This window comes from Chrysochloris asiatica, unplaced genomic scaffold (genome assembly GCF_000296735.1).
Source record: "Chrysochloris asiatica unplaced genomic scaffold, ChrAsi1.0 scaffold00063, whole genome shotgun sequence".
NCBI classification, from domain to species: domain Eukaryota; kingdom Metazoa; phylum Chordata; class Mammalia; order Afrosoricida; family Chrysochloridae; genus Chrysochloris; species Chrysochloris asiatica.
In genome coordinates, this window is record NW_006408581.1 from 369018 (window position 1) to 387350 (window position 18333).

Sequence of the window (18333 nt, forward strand, 5' to 3'; positions counted from 1 at the left end):
TGTTAAGTGTCAGCTAGTCACTTCTGACTCAGAGCAACCCTGTATAGAGTTTCTAAGATGAAGCTGGTGCTTTCAAATTACCAACCTTGTGGTTCACAGTCCAGTGCTGGTCCTACAGTGCCACACCAGGAGTCTGCTTATGGTCATTAGAAAGAGAACAAATCAAAGCAGCTATTTTATATCATCTTACTCCAGCATTAAAAACAAAGTTCTAAAAAGATCAAAAAAATTTTTTTTAAATTGTGGTGAGGCTATAAAGAGACAGGAGCTCCTATATTCTGCTGGTGGGATTAAAAATGGTATAACCATTGTGAAAAACACTATGGTACTATCTTAAAAGTTGGACATACAAATACCATATGATCCACCAATCTTATAAACTAGATATATTCTCTACAGAAATAAGAGCCATAACTTGAACAGATACATGTACATACATGTTCATTGCAGACTACTCACAATAGCAAAAAGAACATAATTGATCATCAACACATGGAATGGATAACAGATGGAATGGATAACAAACTATAATGTAGCATTATGCTAAAGAATAATGATGAATCTGCAAAACACTTCATAACCTGGAGGACATTATGCTGAAAAAAATTAGTTGATCACAAAAGGAGAAATATTACATGGCAGCACTATTGTAAAAAGTAAAGAAAAAGTTTTCACACAAAGAGAAATATTCTTTGATGGCTACCAGGGGTGAGAATCACTAAGGTTGTTGTTGTTATTAAGTGTCATTGAGTCAGTTCCTACTCGTAGAGACCCTGTAAAGGGTATCTAAGGAGTGACTGCTGGGTTTGAAGAGCCAATGTTGTGGTTATCAGTCCAGTGCTTATCCTAAAGCACAACACCAGAACTCCATTTAGGTCATCATCATTTTCAATTTGTTTTGCTTGTGAGATGTGAAGCATTGATCCTTTTTCACTTTTCTGTATAGGAAATTTGGTTTTCTTAATACCATTTATTGAAGATACTCTTCTTTCCCCATCAAATGAACTAAAAGCCCTTTTCAAAAGTCCAGTGATCATAGATGTGTGGATTTTATTTTTTAAATCACAATTCTATTCCACCGAGTTTTTAAAAAATCGATTTTATACTAGTAATAGTCTGTCTTTATTATTATAACTATATAATATATTTTAGTAAGGAATTGTTAATCCTTCTACTTTGTTCTTATCTTTCAACATTGCTTTAACTTTTTGAGAACTCTTGCAATTTAATATAAAATTAGTAATATTATATTAAATTTTTTTAGTTTCTGTAAAGAAGGCTGTTGGGATTTTGATTGGGATTACATTGAATCTATAGATTGTGTTGTGTAGTATTTACATCTTAACATTAAAACTTCTAATCCAAGACATGGAACATCTTACATTGATTTGTCTTTTTTAATCTCTTTGAGCAGTGTTTTATGTATTTAATTGAATAAGTCTTTCATGTCCTTTGTTAGATTCATGCCTAGGTATTTTACTCTCTTAGATTCTTTGAAAATTAAATATTTTCCCTAATTTCCATCCTCACTCTCCATTACGAAACAGTTGTTACCCCATTTCATATACTCACTGCACCCTAAATTGTGTCTCCAGTATTCATGTGGATGTTGTCAATACAGATAGACAGTAATAGAGAATCAATTTTAAGGAAAACATTCTTTAGTAATTATTAATTTTGTCCTGGTGTGGCCTTGTAGGATAAACATTTAACCACAAGGTCAGATTGAACTACATGTTCAGTGGTTCAAACTCACCAGCTGCTCATCAGAAACCCTATATAGGGTCGCTGTGCGTCAGAACTGACTTGATGATACATAACAACATTGTCTGGTTTTAAGAAGGCTTCAGAGGATATTCCTAGTTTAAGGTTTAAAGATTATTCTGTCAAAATAATTCCAGTGATTCCTACAATGCCTATGGCTTTAGAATATTTGGAGTCCATGAGAAGTTGAAATTTTGTTCTGCATTCTTTCCATTTTTATCAGGATTCTTTGACAGAATCGTTGATTAAAGTGCTCAGTAATGGTTGTTGTTGTTAACTGTCTTCAACTCGGTTCCAACTCACAGCGAACCTGTATAGGGTTTCCGAGGTGCAACTGGTGGGTTTGACATGCAGCACACTGTCCTGTGCTGATCCTATAGCACCACACTAGGAGTCAGTAGTGATAACCAGGAAAAATTGAGTACTCTGGTTTCATGATAAAGGAGGCAAGTGTTCATAGACGCAATTAGCAACACATTACTTTTTCTTTGCCCATTTCTGACTTTCTTTCTTTCTCTGCTACTCAAGGTGAATGGATACTAGTCAAATTAGAGGGCTGTTTTCAAGCTTTTAAGACCACAAGCACTATGTAACAAAGTAGGAAGTAAAACAGAGTCACTAAACACATTATTAGGCCATTTCACAGGAATGGTTTATGAAACTATACACTAACCATCTAAACCAAGAAACCATATGATGCATATTAAAAAAAAAAAAAAAACCCTACAAGGAAAGAACACATTCATCATTTCATTCTGTTGCATATTGGGTCACTATGAGTTGGAACTCACTAAATGGCACTTAACAACAGTATATGGATGAATATTGAATACATTATGAAGAGTGAAATATGTCAATAAAAAAAAAAGGAAAAATACTATATGAAGGCAAAAAGTGACTGGCTTACAAGCTTTCAAGAGGGAACCTAGAACTAGGGGGCATGGAGGAAGGCAGAATCTCCAGTGTGTACTATCCAATATGTCTAGGCGGAGCTGATGAAATGAAATGCAGAAGGGTCAATTGTGATACAATAGTGAATGATTGTTATCAGGACTGATTGTGAGGGTTGGAAATGTAAAGGTAGACATTTTGTAGCAAGGAAGGGAGTGATTAACTCTCCAGTCTAGGAGCAGAGGTCTCTAGGAGCATGAACGGAGAGGAGCCGAGAGTGGGACCCTACCAAGAGAAGCAGCAAGGCCCAAGATGGAGGCAGAGACGATGATGTGGAATGATGAAGCAGCTGGGGACTTTCGATCCAGAGAGGGAGAGGGTATGTGTGCTAAATAATGGGGGGAGGGGGGAGTATAGAGAGCGGGTTTATAGGGTATACCCTTTGGTCGGTTGATGGTGCATGGAGGGGATTGGAACCATAGCAATGAAACGATGTACGGTGGAATGAATGTAAAACTAAAGTTCTCCCATGTAAAATATTATATAATTCACAATAAAACATGGAAAAAAAATATTGTATGACCTCACTTATATATAAAGACAAGAACAAGGTGTGCAAAATATCGAGACTAAAATTTGTTAGTGGTTTCCAGGGACAGGAGGGAGAGGGATTAATGCTTATGAATTACTGAGTCTCAGTTTTGGTAATGGAAAAACCACTTAAGATTAGGGTTACAAAATTGATTATTGTAATTTCTGTCAATAAATTGCACAGCAGTAAGAAGATTAATTGTCAAAAGATGTGTAATAGTTATATTTGCAACAATGACAAGCGAAAACAGAGAAACAAACAATAAAACAGAGTAGCTGCTGCTGCTATTAATGTACAACCAAACACATAAAGGTATTTGAGTCTTTACCAATTCTTTTTGTGAGCAGCATGAGAAATCCATGATGTAAGGTCTGCAAGTGAATGCAAATTTTGTATTTTGCTCATGGTACTTGTTTTTTAACATTACATTAAAAAATCTAGCAGAATTTTTCTTTCCAGTGTCTGGCAAAAGAATAGTAAATGTACCCATTGGCTGCCAGAACAATGAGGACATTTGTGTTGGAAGAAATGCAATTAGAATGCTCTTTAAAAATGAGGATTGGGATATTTCTCTCACATACTTCGGACATGTTATCAGGAGTGAGCAGCCAATGGTGAATGACATCATGCTTGGTAAAGTGGGGGAACACCATAAACAAGGGAGACTTCAATGAGACTTCAATGAGATTGATACAGCGGCTGCAACAAGAGGCTCAAACATAACAATTGTGAGGATTGTGCAAGATCAGGCAGTGCTTAGTTCTGTTATACATAGAATGATTATCAGTAGGAACTGACTCAACAACATCTAGTAACAACAAGTGTTTGGCAAACTAGGACTCATGTCATTATATAATTGCAGTTTATATCACATTGGAGTAATCCATCTTTCCACAGTTTCAGTGGCCTTGTGATCCCAACTCTCTGAAGTTTCAATTAAAGAGAATTTGCAACTTGACAAAATATTCAAAGTTTGCTGTTATATTTTGTTAGGGTGTAAATGGTTATCATTTAATTTTTTTCTTTCCTTAAGTGGGAACTAAAATCAATAGATAACATTTTAGCATAGGAATTTCTAAGAGCATATCAATGAAAATCATTGTTTTTACCTTCACTTATTCATGTTTTATTCAGGTAATTGACATTCACATTATTTTCACATTCTAAATTTATGGTGGAGATATAGAACAGCTGTGTTCTTTCTTTATGCATTAATTTTTAATATTCTCCTTTGTAAACTGCTTGGTAGTAGCAATGAAGTTCAAAATATACAAGCTAATAGTATTTATTACACTAACCATAGGTTTGCAAATTATTTTTCATGAATAATTCTAGTTTTCTATTTTTTGCATACTATAAAGGCTCACTGAATTCAATGTTCTCTTGATACTTTTACTTCGTTTTCTTCTAAAAAAGTAAATCCAAAGAATTAGTAATCTATTAATAAATAGTAATACATATATCCAATACTTTTTAAAGGTATCATATTACTTTTGAAGGCATCATTTTTTCATTACTCTTTGTGGGAATTACTAAATTAGAAAATTGATTATTTATCTTCATAATCTGGGAAATCGTGTTTCCTAAACACAAAGAAATCAGTAGATTATATTCTTTCTCATTTACATTTTTGACATTACATGCTGTTATGTAGCTAGTGTCCTGAGTAACAAAGACTTTATGTTTATTAATGCTCTTCTCTTAGGTAAAGGTTAAAATAAAAGCAAGAGAGAAAAGGACATATAGAAAAGTTAAGAATTCTATTGTTAATAACATATCTTTAATAACATATGCTGTATTTTTCAACAGTGGTTATAAAATTATTAGTTCAAACTAAAGAGAGAAAGAACTTACTTTTTAATCATGTGGTGACTCTGTTGAAACCTCAAGATGTTTAATAAGAATCTGTAAGCACAAACATTAAGTACATAAGGATATCGTTTCTTGAATTATTTAAACACAACATATTCATACAAGCAAGAAAGCCATATGGGTTAGTGCCCCACATTTTCTTATGTAAGCTTTAAATTTTGCTCTTTAAATTTTTTATTAGTGTAATTCAGTATAAAGATTTTAATTGTTTTCTTTAATAAACCACTAAAGGAATAAATGACATGAACATTTTGCTTGAATTCTCTAAAGTATACAGCAATCACTTCTTACTTTAAATTGTACAGTAAGAAAAATATACATTATCTAATTTTTCACAAGTATACCATAAACAATGTCACATTTATCATGTTAGATGAAATACAAAATTTATGGAAATGTATCCATGAAACATTTGGCATCTCAAAATCCCACAAGGACTATGTCTGTATACTACACAGAACTTTTCTGATTAGCCATAATTAAATGATTCTAACATCTGCAACTTTTTTGTACATGACCCTCACTAGACTCATCAGTCTGAAAAATGTCAAACACTTCATTTCATAAATTGTTGCTGGCGGATCCTCTTTTCCTAAAGAAAAGGCCAAAATGTGTTATGTTTATGCTTATATCCAGTAGTAATATTAAAAGTAGGGTTATAAAGTAAGTTCCCAATGTTGGTATGCTGAAAAATATTAAGTTTAAATTTATAAAATTAAAATCAGTACCCTTATCTCTAAGCCTTGAAAACAAAGCATAATAAAAATATTAGTTATTTATTCTATTATCTCTTGTTATGTTGAAAGTAAATAGTGAGTTTTATAGTTAGTTCACAAAACAAAGCACAAGTATCCAAGTAACTAAAGTTGTATTAAATGAGATAGTGGTCTTTATCAGTGGCCTGGAAAGTAAAAAAAAAAAAGCTCCACACATAAGGCAAAAATATTAAGAGCTATAAATCTAAAACAAAAATAAACAAACAAAAACCCAGAGGCTAGAACTTAGACATTGAGCCCAGAGGAGGTCGGGTAATGGAACTGATTCAGAGAGCCAATAACTAAAGAAGGAACAGAAAAAAATTCCTTAAGATTTGTAAGGACTCAAGAATGCAGATTAATACAACTCACAACATTCCAGGCTGGATTTATACTAAAATCTATTTTCCTAGACACAGTGCAGATGAAATTCCTGATCTCTGAAGAAAAAAAAGAATTATAACAGGTTTCCAGGCAGAAAACACAAGTTACTTCAAAAGAATAAACAGCCATGCTAGGATAAGGTTACTCATTTTCCACACTTGTTATTAAAAAATAAACTAAAGAAATAATGATATTGCAATCCTTAAACACTTCCAAAACGGAGGTGTCTTGAGAATAATACCAGAATTTTGTAAAAAGTTCAACAATGCATGATTTTTATTCTCTTGCTCTGAGACCTTATATCAATTTTAAAAAATAAACCAAGGAAAATAACAGAAGATTTATATGCCTCTTGTGCTTCAAAAACAATTTTTCTTTTAAAAGGTAGCCACTAATTTGCTTTGCTACAACAAGCCTAGTAGTCTGTATTTTGAAATTCTTTAAGAATCATGTTTAAAGTAGGAAAAAAGGGGGGAAATCCACTACCCCACTACAGAATTTAAGCAGAGGGCAGCAAAAATTCTTTACACACAAATAAAATTATGGCAGCTGTTCCAATGTGACCAAAGTCACTATATTATTTATAAACACAGCTAGCATAGCTAATGTCCTAAATCAAATCTGATTACATTTTTTTTAAATGCATAAAAACAAAATAGGAATTTTGAGATTTTTTTCATTGAAGGCAAATATTAATGCTATGAAATGCATAAATATACTAATTGAAATACCTAATCCTAGTGGTTATCTAACACACACATTACAAACAGCTATTCTCTCCACATGTCAGTGCCCATTCATACCATGGTTTGGAAATGGGGCAATAGATTCCTCTTAAACTGAAAGCTAGTAGGTGTTTCTTCTCAGTTTAGCAAAACTTTATCAAAATTCATGGAAAACAGTGGTTAACAATGATCTTCTTTACTTGCTAACTCTAAAGGTAACACCTTCAAAACTGTATTTTGTCAAATTTTCTGTACTAAAATGTAGGAAACTGAACTACAAAAATATTGAAAAGTTTAAAATGCCTTAAGTTTTTTATTCCTGGTATTATTACCACAATTTACAGGGCATGATAACTGATGTATATTGCCCTGATATATGGGTGTGTGTGTGTGTGTGTGTGTGTATGTATATATTGTTGTTGTTGTTAAGTGCCGTCGAGTCGGTTCCGACCCATAGCCACCTGGATTGCAAAATCCGTTTGAACCATGAGGTCAGTGGGTCAATCTTCCCAGCCACTCCTCAGAAACCCTATACAGTGTTGCTATATTTTGGAACTGACTAAAAGGCACTTAACAACAACATACCTGAAGTAATGAAAAGAAGAAGAAAATGACAAAGCTACAACAAATAAAAGACCTCAGGAATGTACTTTAATTGGTACTACACTGCACAATGAACAGCTGCACTTTTTGCAAATTGCGGCTATGACAGTCCTGAACAAGAAAAGTTTCTTGTTTAAGCTGCAGTAACTTTTCTGACTGGATCATCATTGCTCCTGTGACAGATTTTTACAGTTCCTCGAATCATTTGGGACCACTGTCTCAAAGTAACTTGCAACTTTCCTGACAACTCCTTGCTCTCTCTCCTGTTAAACACTGTAGCCCCTTTCTGCTGAATTTTTACCACCTTCTGCTCTCATGTCCACCACTTTTACCACCAGATCCATCATCACCACCACAAGGACATCCAGTACTTCTTCCACCTAAACTGCCCCCTTTCATCAGTCCATCATTTGATTGTTGTTTTCCACTATAATTACCACAATCATTATAGTTCCCACAACAACCATAATTGCTATCATCAAAATTTCCTCCTTCATTGTAACCATTATATACTCCAACACCTTGGTTTCCATATCCTGGTCCGCCCTTGCCCCTTCTACAATTATAATCAGGACCACCTCCATTGTAGCCACCATCACCTGCAAATACATTATATCCGCCACCACCTCTACCACCATAGCCTCCTCTTTCACCAAAGTTTCCACCACTACCAAAGTTTCCTCTACCACCACCAAAGTTTCCTCCATAACCCATAAGATTTCCAGACTCACCAACAAGACCTCTCTGTGATCCAGCAGACTGCATCTCTTGCTTAGAAAAGGTCTTTTTTACTTAACAATTATGCCCATTAATAGTGAGCTATTTCTGAACAACAATTTTATGAACTGCATAGTAATCATCAACAGTTACAAAGCAAATCCTCTTTGTTTTCCACTCTGCCTGTCTTCTATAATTTCTATGATTTCAGTCTTGCCTCACTTTTCAAAGTAGTCTTTCAAGTTATATTCTTCAGTGTCATCTTTAACGCCACCAACAAAAACTTTCATCACTGTTAGAGGTACACCAGGCTTTACAGAATCCTCTAGAGAAACAGCTCACTTTGGTTCCACTACAGTCTTTAACCTTGTATGGTTGGGCTCACATGGCTGCCTCCACCTTCTTTGACACAAGAGTAAATCACAAAACCAAAGTCTCTGGAACTTTTTGTCTGGTATCGCTCATCATCACATAATCTGTGAGTGCACCCCACTTCTCAAAATGTTCTTGTTAACTACCATCTGTAGTTTCAAAGCTCAGACCACCAGTAAACAGTGTTTGCAACTGCTCTGGTTCCTTTGGATTATGACCCTCCCCCCAACACACACACACACACACACACACACACACACACACAGGAGGAGACAGTGAGAAGGCTGGAGTGGTGCTGGTGGGGACAGGGGGTGAGTTTTCCCTCCTTTTTGAGACCAGCCTCCTCTCTTCCAACTCGAGTTAAATATGAGAGAGAATAATATGAGAACTTAGAGAGATATTGCTCATGTACTACCTCAGAGCCCAATTTTGAGAAAATAGCCCAATAAATAATAATAATAATAAAATTAAACAGGAGAAACAGCACCTTAAGCTGAAAGAAGAGATGAAGAGAATGTTGCGAATGTTGCAACATCTAATACTTATTTCAAGAATATATAAATTATGGAATACATGTCATGTATAAAGAGTCTGCTGTTGTAAAGTTATGTCGAGTTGGTTCCGACTCATAGTGACCCTGTATAGAGTTTCTGAAGAACAGCTGGTAGGTTTAAACTACCAAGCTTGAGGTTCACAGTCTAGTGCTGATCCTACAGCACCACACCAGAAGTCCTTCAATAATTTATATGTATTTGTTTACTTAAAATATATTTGCACACATTCATAAAGCAAATGGAAAAGAGCAGAATATATAGAGAAGTAATATAGTAAAAATAAGAATTTAAAAACAGGAGAACTAGTCCCTAAATTAAATTCTATTAAGTATTCAATTATTCCAGCAATTCCCAATGGGATTGTTGTTGTTAAGTGCCATCAAGTCGATTCCAATCCAAAGCGACCCTGTATAGAGTTTCCAAGAAGCAGCTGGTGAGCTTGAACCACCAACATTGCAGTTTAAACAGCTTTGAAGTCTGGCACATTGACCCACAGCACCACACCAGGTAAGAAAATTTTATTACATGAGTACTGGAGTACTGGTGTGGCGCTGTTGGATAAGCACTGGACTGCAAGGTCAGTGGTTCAAACCCACACACTGCTCCTCGGAAATCCTATACAGGGTCTCTATAAGTCAGAATCTACCTGAAGCTATGTAATAACAACAAAGTAAAGGTCAGTAGTCAATATTTCACTGGTGTTCTGAAATGTTCTTTGAAGTACACAACTTCAAATGGAATCCTTCTATGCAGTCAGAATTCTAATCCAAAATCTAAATGTAAAGGTGTATTTCTTGATTGAATTAAATGCAGAGTGCCCGTGTATATGCACCAACACCAGCATTAAGCAGAGTCCTCATTATGATGCTGAGAAGTGCAGATTCAAATTAGAACTGCATGTTTGACAATGGCTTGCATAAACTCAGGCTTGTTAAAACATTGTTAATGAGCCCCCATTGTATTGAGAAGCTTCACTTTTCCAATCTTTCATATTTGTTCACTTGAGGCCTGGGAGAACATTGAAGTGATTAAGTTTGAAATAGGGCTGGAAATCTTCTACTGAGCTACTGGGGTGAAGAGAATTAAAAAAAAAAAAAAAAAAAATCTGTAACAAATAGCTACTCACAGTTTGCTCTAGGTTACAAATAATGTAATATAATTTCTTCCATGTGTCAGAATTTGTTTCAGTCATATATTTAAAAAGTCAGAACAAACTAATATAACAGTTAGTAGTAAGTTTGATTTCTAACTGGCATAATTTAGACAAGAGTCTAAGGCTTTTCTGATTTGTTTGTTTCATATGTATAACTATTTTGTTTGTTGTATATGCATTTTTATGTGGTCAGGTCAAATCTTCTCTCAGAAATTATAATAATAATACCTCATAAAGAATTAAAATGAAGCTGCCTTCTCTAAACCTCAGATGTTAATTTATACCTTATAAAATTAAAGGTAAAAACTTGAAAATAAAATATAAAAGCAGAGCATTTCCCAAAATTAAATATACATCATTAGGAAAAAATACTTTCTAGAAATTCCCCAACAATAAGTTATGAGATCACACAGTTTAAGAAATGAGTCGGTACCGGCTCGATAGCACCTAACAAAAAGCAATATTACTAATTTACACGATCATCAGACCACAGAGTACGTGTAAACACAGATATAAGTTGTCACAGGATGTTGTGTTGTTATGTGCCATCAAGTCCGTTCTGACCCATAGCGATCCTGTATAGGGTTTCTGAGAAGCCGCTGCTGAGCTTGAACCGTCTACCTGGCAGTTCAAATAGCTTTGCAGTCTGGCACATTAACCTACAGCTCCTACATAAAACAAAAAAGAGGTAGTTGACCTAAATAGCTAAACCAGTGCTAAAGTCTCAGATAACCTTTCACACAGACTCTACCCCTGTTGATTTAGTAAATAGCCCAAACATTACCGAATTAACTTTCCTTTGTGGTTAGGTTATGAATGTGGTACTACACATCATAGAGCATTGAACCAACAGCTTATCAAAACTTGTAAGGCCATTTAAGAGAACATATGTTTTGGGCAAGGCAATTTTTAACAACTTGTTTGCCAAAATATCTATCATAGGTTTGTTTTGTAATTGGCCATGACCTTGTAATTACATCTTCTAACCAACCTAGGACTCCTGATTGTAGGATCAGCAACAGAACTGACTCAGTACTACTTTAACAACAACAACAGGAACCAATGTATTCTTTTGTTGCTAAGTGTAATCTAGTTAGCCACCATGGCACATAACAACAACAACAATAGGGTTCCCAAAGAGCAGCTGGTGAGTTTGAACCTCCCCCCTTGGGGCTCAAACTGACCTTGCGGTTGAGGGTTGAGTGCTTATCCTACAGCTCAGTCATGCTAAAAATAATACTCCACTTCATTTCACCTTTACCTGACCTCAATCACTGTAAAACAATCAGATCATTGTATTCAGGAGTTTTGCTTGTGGCACTATAACTGTGTGATTTGTGATCTCTCCCTTAGTGTCCTGGCTTCATTTATTGAGGTTTCCATAATTTCCGACTAGAAAGATGTTTTGGTTTCAATAAATCTTCTTCTTCTTCTTTTTTTTTTTTTTTTTTAAATTTTCCTTTAACTGAGTTTAACTGCAGTGCAGTAAATTATTTATTGTCTCGTCCAGCCGTGTCTTTGCAATACTCAACTAATGACTTCTTTTGTTCTGATAGATCTGTGTAAAAGAAAGTGGGAGAATATACTGAAAGTACTATATGGTTCATTTGTGAGTGAATATTAACAGGGGTAGTTGTGATTATAAAACCTTGGAAATCTAACAAGGTGTGTGGACAATTTTGCCATCCTGCTAGGTATAAAATGATGGTGATGTGACTGAACTGTGTACTCTTTTGAGTGACTAACCAAGATCACCTCTATCTAAGCTCCAGTTTGGGACTTGAAACAGCATTCTGATCTGTTTTCCACTCTTGACAGCTTTGTGACTCAACAGACCAATTAGGTGTGAGTGAGGAGAATCCTGGAGAAGGTGAACTGCATATGTGGGAGTGGCCAGCCTCCACAAATGTGTGAGCCATTTCCTTGATGGCCTATGAGTTTTGTGAGACATCATACCTGATTTCAGAATCCTTGGATGTGGGGAAGACTAATGAGGGTAGGGTAGTGATTGATAGCAGGGATTATGGAGTAGTATAACACTTACCAACAACAGTTGTTAAGTTAAAAAGTCAGACATTTGGGATAGCTTTAAACTTCACCACATAGGGACCAGTCTAGTTTGCTGATTCTTCAAAAAGATATTATTCCTGCAAATACTTTTTCTCTAAAATATTAAGGAGATTTTTTTTTTTTTCCACTAAGAGAAGCTCGCATATAAACATGCACTCTGAAATATCTCTAATGCTATTGGTTATAATATGGAGAGCACTGCTATGAAGAGTTACTTTTTTTTCAATAGTACTGTTATCGAGGGAATGCAATGGCTCCATATGATAAGCACTGGACTGTGAGTTACAAGGTCTGCTGTTGAAAGATGAGGCTTTTGGCTCCCACAAAGATTTAATGTCTTGGAAACCCTATGAGTCAGAACTGACTCAACAGCACATAACAACAACTGGTACCAGAAGTTGACATTATTATTTTTTAATGGTGTGGCACTGTAGGATAAGCACTGGGCTGTTAACCAGAAGGTCAATGGTTCAAACCCACCAGTTGCTCATCAGGAGCCCTATGTGGGGCCTCTATGAGTCAGAACCTACTTCAAGACATATGACAATAACAATGTTTTCTTATAGAACTCTCAGATTCTGGTGAATAGATCCCCCAATACACCACTCAAAATTATAGAGATCACCATTTGTGGAACCCAGTCTACAGCCATGGTAACATGTTGCTATTTGTTCCACCCTCAATGAACATTAGTAATCAATCATTCAAGAATGATTGAGAAGTATAGGTTTTTGAAACACAAGAAGAAATGCAACACCCATAGAACAGTATAGGAACCGGGAGCCTCCCAGCTCTTTAAGAAACATGACAGAAATAATCATGAATGTTATCTCTTTTACCATTATCATATTGTAATGAGATATGCATAAAAGGGATCTGAGCACATCTTGATAACCATCAAATGCTATAAAAGTGTGGGAGTGTTATATAATTAAAATTAAGAATTAATTAAGAAGGGTTCAATTAAATAGTACACAGAAAGTTATTCATAAGAGATCAATGAAATGTGACATTCTGTTGAGATCTTTGTGACTTTAATGTCACAAACTAGTTATGTGGACTCCTGGTGTAGTGCTATAGGACCAGCACTGGACTGCAAACTACAAGGTCGGCAGTTTAAACCTACCAGTTGCTCCTCAGAAACCCTATAGAGAATCACTATCAGTCGAAACTGACTAGACAACACTTAAGAGCAACAACAGCTGGTTATGTAAAATTGAGTTATAATGTGTTTATGGTGGGCTCATACCTCCAATCTTTAGGATAGCAGTCAAGTAATTTAATTATTGGCTCACCTAAGAATTTCTTTAGCAACACAATTGGATTACGAGTCAAACCTATATAACAGAGAAGAAATGCTCTGCAGTGTTATAAAGTCTGTTAATGTTTATGGAAGCAGACTGCCACACTTTTTCTTAATGGGTATGAGCTACTGACCTTTCAGTTAGCAGCTTAGTGCTTAACTTCTGTATCACCAGGGATCCCGAGAGACTCATCAAGGGTATAAAAGACATAAATTATCAAATTATGTTTAGTACATTTAGGGTTAAATATGGGGAATCTTTGTTGAAATATGGAACGCCAAATCAAAACCCTGAAGATGTTACAAGGACACTTGTTACATGCAGCATGTAAAGGTCAGCAAATGCTTCATGAAAGACTTTTGATGGCAGCTGTCATTACAACTTCACTACAAAGCAAGCTATAGTTATAAAAGCACTCATGGGGAATGGCAGTTCTTTGAGACCAAAGGTTTATGGCTGGAGCTATTTTTACATGTCAGGTCTGCTTATAAATAGAACTGTAAGCAAGACGAATAAAGACTGTGTTCAAGCTTGGTAGAAAATTACTGTGTGACTTTGGCTGAGAATTTAACAATCTATTAATTTAGCGCCTGAGCTTACTCACTATAGGCGACTGAATATTAAGAAGGGAATATGAATCTATTCACAAATGCAATATAACGTTTGTTAATTGTTCTATTAACAGTTATATATAAAATGTAGGCTAATTTAAGATTGCTAATCCCTGTTGCTGCTTCGCCATGCAGTTGAGTCAGTTCCCACTCACAGTGACCCAATTTAGGTTTCCGAGACTGTAAATATTTATGAGAACAGAAACTCTCATCTTTTTCACACAGAGCGACTGGTAGATACAAATTGCTGACCTTGTAGTTAGCAGTCCAACATGTAACCCACTATGATATCAGTGTTAACCCCTTGTTGTTGTTGTTAAGTGCCGTCGAGTCGGTTCCGACCCATAGCCACCCTGTACAGGGTTTCCGAGGGTGTAAATCTTTACGGGAGTAGAAAGCCTCATCTTTCTCCCGCGGAGCAGCTGGTAGTTTCGAACCGCTGACCTTAAGGTTCACAGCCCGATTCGTACCCACTACGCTACCAGGGTCAAAATTGTAGGTTGCAGCACTGATAAGATTCAAATACTAAGGACATTTTTGTGTGTGTTTCTTATTCATGACAGAATATGTGTGCCTTCTGATAAGTAAGATTTTGCTTACGAATTAGTCTTTTACAATGTTTTATCAATTAAGAATCTCAGTGGTCAAATGACACAAACAGACTATAATAGGAAAGAACACTGCTGTATAACAATTCCATTTTAAAAACAGAGATTGGTTCATATACAGAGATTAAGTGACTTATCAAAAGTTGTACAATTATATGCATAAAAGTGGTAATAATTAATGCTGTAAGAATTGAGTGAATTGATAGTTCCTAGAAAAAGATAAGCAGATAAACTTAGTTGTAGGTATAACTTATGTGTTTTACCTACAAACATCAGTTGTGTTTCTGGCAATATTTGTTGTTGTTAAGTGCCATCAGATCAGTTCCCACCCATAACAATCCTGTATAGGGTCTCCGAGGAGAAGCTGGTGAGCTTGAACCGCCAACCCTGAAGTTCAAACCAACCTTGCAGTACAGCGCATTAAACCACAAGCCACATCATACATTTATTTTGACTTATCTGTTCAATAATAGAAAAAAAAAAAAAAAAATAGCCATCAGACTCTCTGGCATTTCTTGATTCTGGGAATTTTGAAGTAAGAGCCAGTCTTATAAGCAGACCGAGAAACACTCCATGGGTTTAAAAATGGAGGAGGAAAACTATTTTATTTATAGTTGAGGGTGTGAGTCATACAGGTCTCAGCTTTTCCATCAGCTGTTAATTCCCTCCTGGTCTGAGCTCCTAAATATCCTGCACTGAAGAGTCACTATGTTTTCTTGGATCTGAAAATGGCTCCCTTCTATATGACACTGGGTGTTTCTTAGAGGATAAATCCTAGCTCTGACACCAAGCAAAGGAAGTTAAGAAAAGCAACACTATGACTTAATACTCTGACTCAATTTTAACTAGAAAGAAGCATAGAAGTTGACCTCAACATATTCTGGCCCTCATTCGGGATAAAAATCCTCTACAACTTAAGAAAGCATAAACAACTGTACATCCTCCTTAAGATCGTCTTTCGAACTATCTTCTAACGGATGTAGATGTGCCTTAGTTTACTTTTGTAGTGATGTCAAGCACATCCTAATGATAGGAAGCATAGATTTCCTTCCACTTTTCTCCAAATTTCTTCACCTTTAGAATCTTCATCATGTTACCTATAACTGTCTCTCTGAGTATCTGCCAGTGATTGCGCTGAAGATCTTTGTTAAAATGTATTCTTCAATTTTGTAGTGAATCTTGTCTATTTGTTCTTTTATTTTATTCCTTTTTAGCTTATTATTTTAGAACTTTGTGTGCCATTCCTAAAAATACATTGTATTTTTAGGTTTTGTTCAGTATTCAGAAGTTTTGAGATAATAATGAAAAAAAAAAAAAGACTTCAGGCATAATGATTGTTGAACTGAGCAGGTTGCAAGAAACGTAAGGTAAATCTTACTCAACACAGAGGAACCAGGGCTGGTAGGAAGAACTTTGAGATTCAATATCAAAGTTTATCCCAAATATAATTAGTATAAAAAATTAGGAATTTTCTTGTTGTTGTTGTCAGGTGCCATCGAGTTGGAACCAACTCATAGAGACCCCATGCACAGCAGAATGAAACAATGTCCGATCCTGGGCCAACTTATAGTAATATATATATTATACTATGCTTTCTTTCTTTCATTGTTACGATATATTACTGCTACCTGTCAATTTGTCCTACTATGATGGCATATGGGTAGCTGTGATGCTGGTGGTTACACAACCAGTATTTCAAATACAAGCAGTGTCTCTAATGGTGGACATATTTCAGTGGATCTTCCAAACAAAGATATACTAGGAAGAAAGTTCTAACAATCCTTTCCTAGAAATTAGTTAATGAGAATATTATGGATTACAACAGAAAAAAATAGTCCAATTTGCTTACTTTGAACACATCAGTTGTCATTGAATTGGTTTTGACTCATAATAACACTGTATAGGATTTCCTAGGAGCGGCTGGTGGGTTTGAGCAGCCAACTGTGTGTTTAACAGTGTAATAGATGTTCTACAGTGCCATATCAAAACTCTCTGAACATGTCATGAGAAGAGATCAAGTCATGGTGGATAAAGAGCCAGAGGAGACAAGGGAGACTCTTGGTGAAATGAATTGGTCCAATTGTCGTAAAGATAGATTCAAAATGCTGGGGATTGTGAGGATGGTCCAGGATTGGACAGTATTTCTATTCTGTTGTACTTAAGATTTCCATGAATCAGTGTCAACTCCATGAGAGCTAGCTCTCTAACCATCTCAATATTCCTGGAGAACAACCTGTGGGAAGGCAGTGTCTGACCAAAGTGAGATGCTGTTTCAATTGCTAGGTGCTGTTGAACAGGTCCAACTCATAACAACCCTATGCACAGCAGAACAAAACACTACCTGGACCTGCACCAGTATTAAGTGTGAGGCCGTCGTTGCTGACACTGTGTGAGCTCAACTTGGGTCTCCTTCTCTTTTTTGCAATCCTCCACTTTATCAAGCATGACAGACTACTCTAGGGACTGGTTCCTCCTGACAGAATGTCCAAAGTATGAGCGACAACTGTTACTCTGAGCTGCACCCACTATCATAAACAACAGATTTGTTTAGGAAACTCAACCTGTTTCAAGACCGAACTTGAAATTGCAGTCTGCAGAAGAGCAAGATTTTTATATGACAGGGACTATACAATCAAGATCGAGGAGATATTTTTATGGGTCAGGGAGCAAAACAGAGATTGGGTTGGTATGAAGCAATCTTATAGAGATCTGGTGGACAGTGTCTTGCCACAACTTCATGTAATTCTCTAACAACAGGGCCCACATTTTATTTCAATGTTATTAAACTTTTCTTATTACAAGGTTCGGTTGTGAGGCTTGTGGTTCAAAACACAGATTCTGAAAGTTTCCTGGAGAATATGATTCAGTAGATATGAAGGAGAATTCAGGAAACTGAATCATTAATAAATACCCAAGTAGATTTATCAAATTAGCATCATAATGATCAATCAGTGAATGCCATTGGCAACACTCATCTTGTTATTTCAGTTGTCCCCATATGCTATATAATTTAATGTTCTGAAATTCCACATCAGTTTCAGAGACAGTTCAAAGAAAATTAATACGCTTCCATATCATATCAAGAAAAAGGAAAACCATGAAGATTTTGTAAACACTAACACAACAGCAGTGAAGAAATAGACAAGAAATAAAACACAAACAAATTGAACTCAGCACAGAAAAATATGTGGAGCAAAGAAAACAATAGCACCACAGAAAACCACACAGCAAAAGGCTGCAATCAATTCATACGGTTGATAATTATACTCAACATCAATGGATTAAATGCACCAGTCAAGAGACAAAGAACAGCAGAATGGATAAGAAATCAGGATGCTTCAATATGTGGTCTACAAGA

General features: G+C 35.8%; 1 pseudogene; it reads right to left on the reverse strand.

Moving 5' to 3' along the window:
* Window positions 1-7883: 7883 nt before the first annotated feature.
* LOC102837217 lies at window positions 7884-13104 on the reverse strand (annotated as a pseudogene).
* Window positions 13105-18333: the final 5229 nt, after the last annotated feature.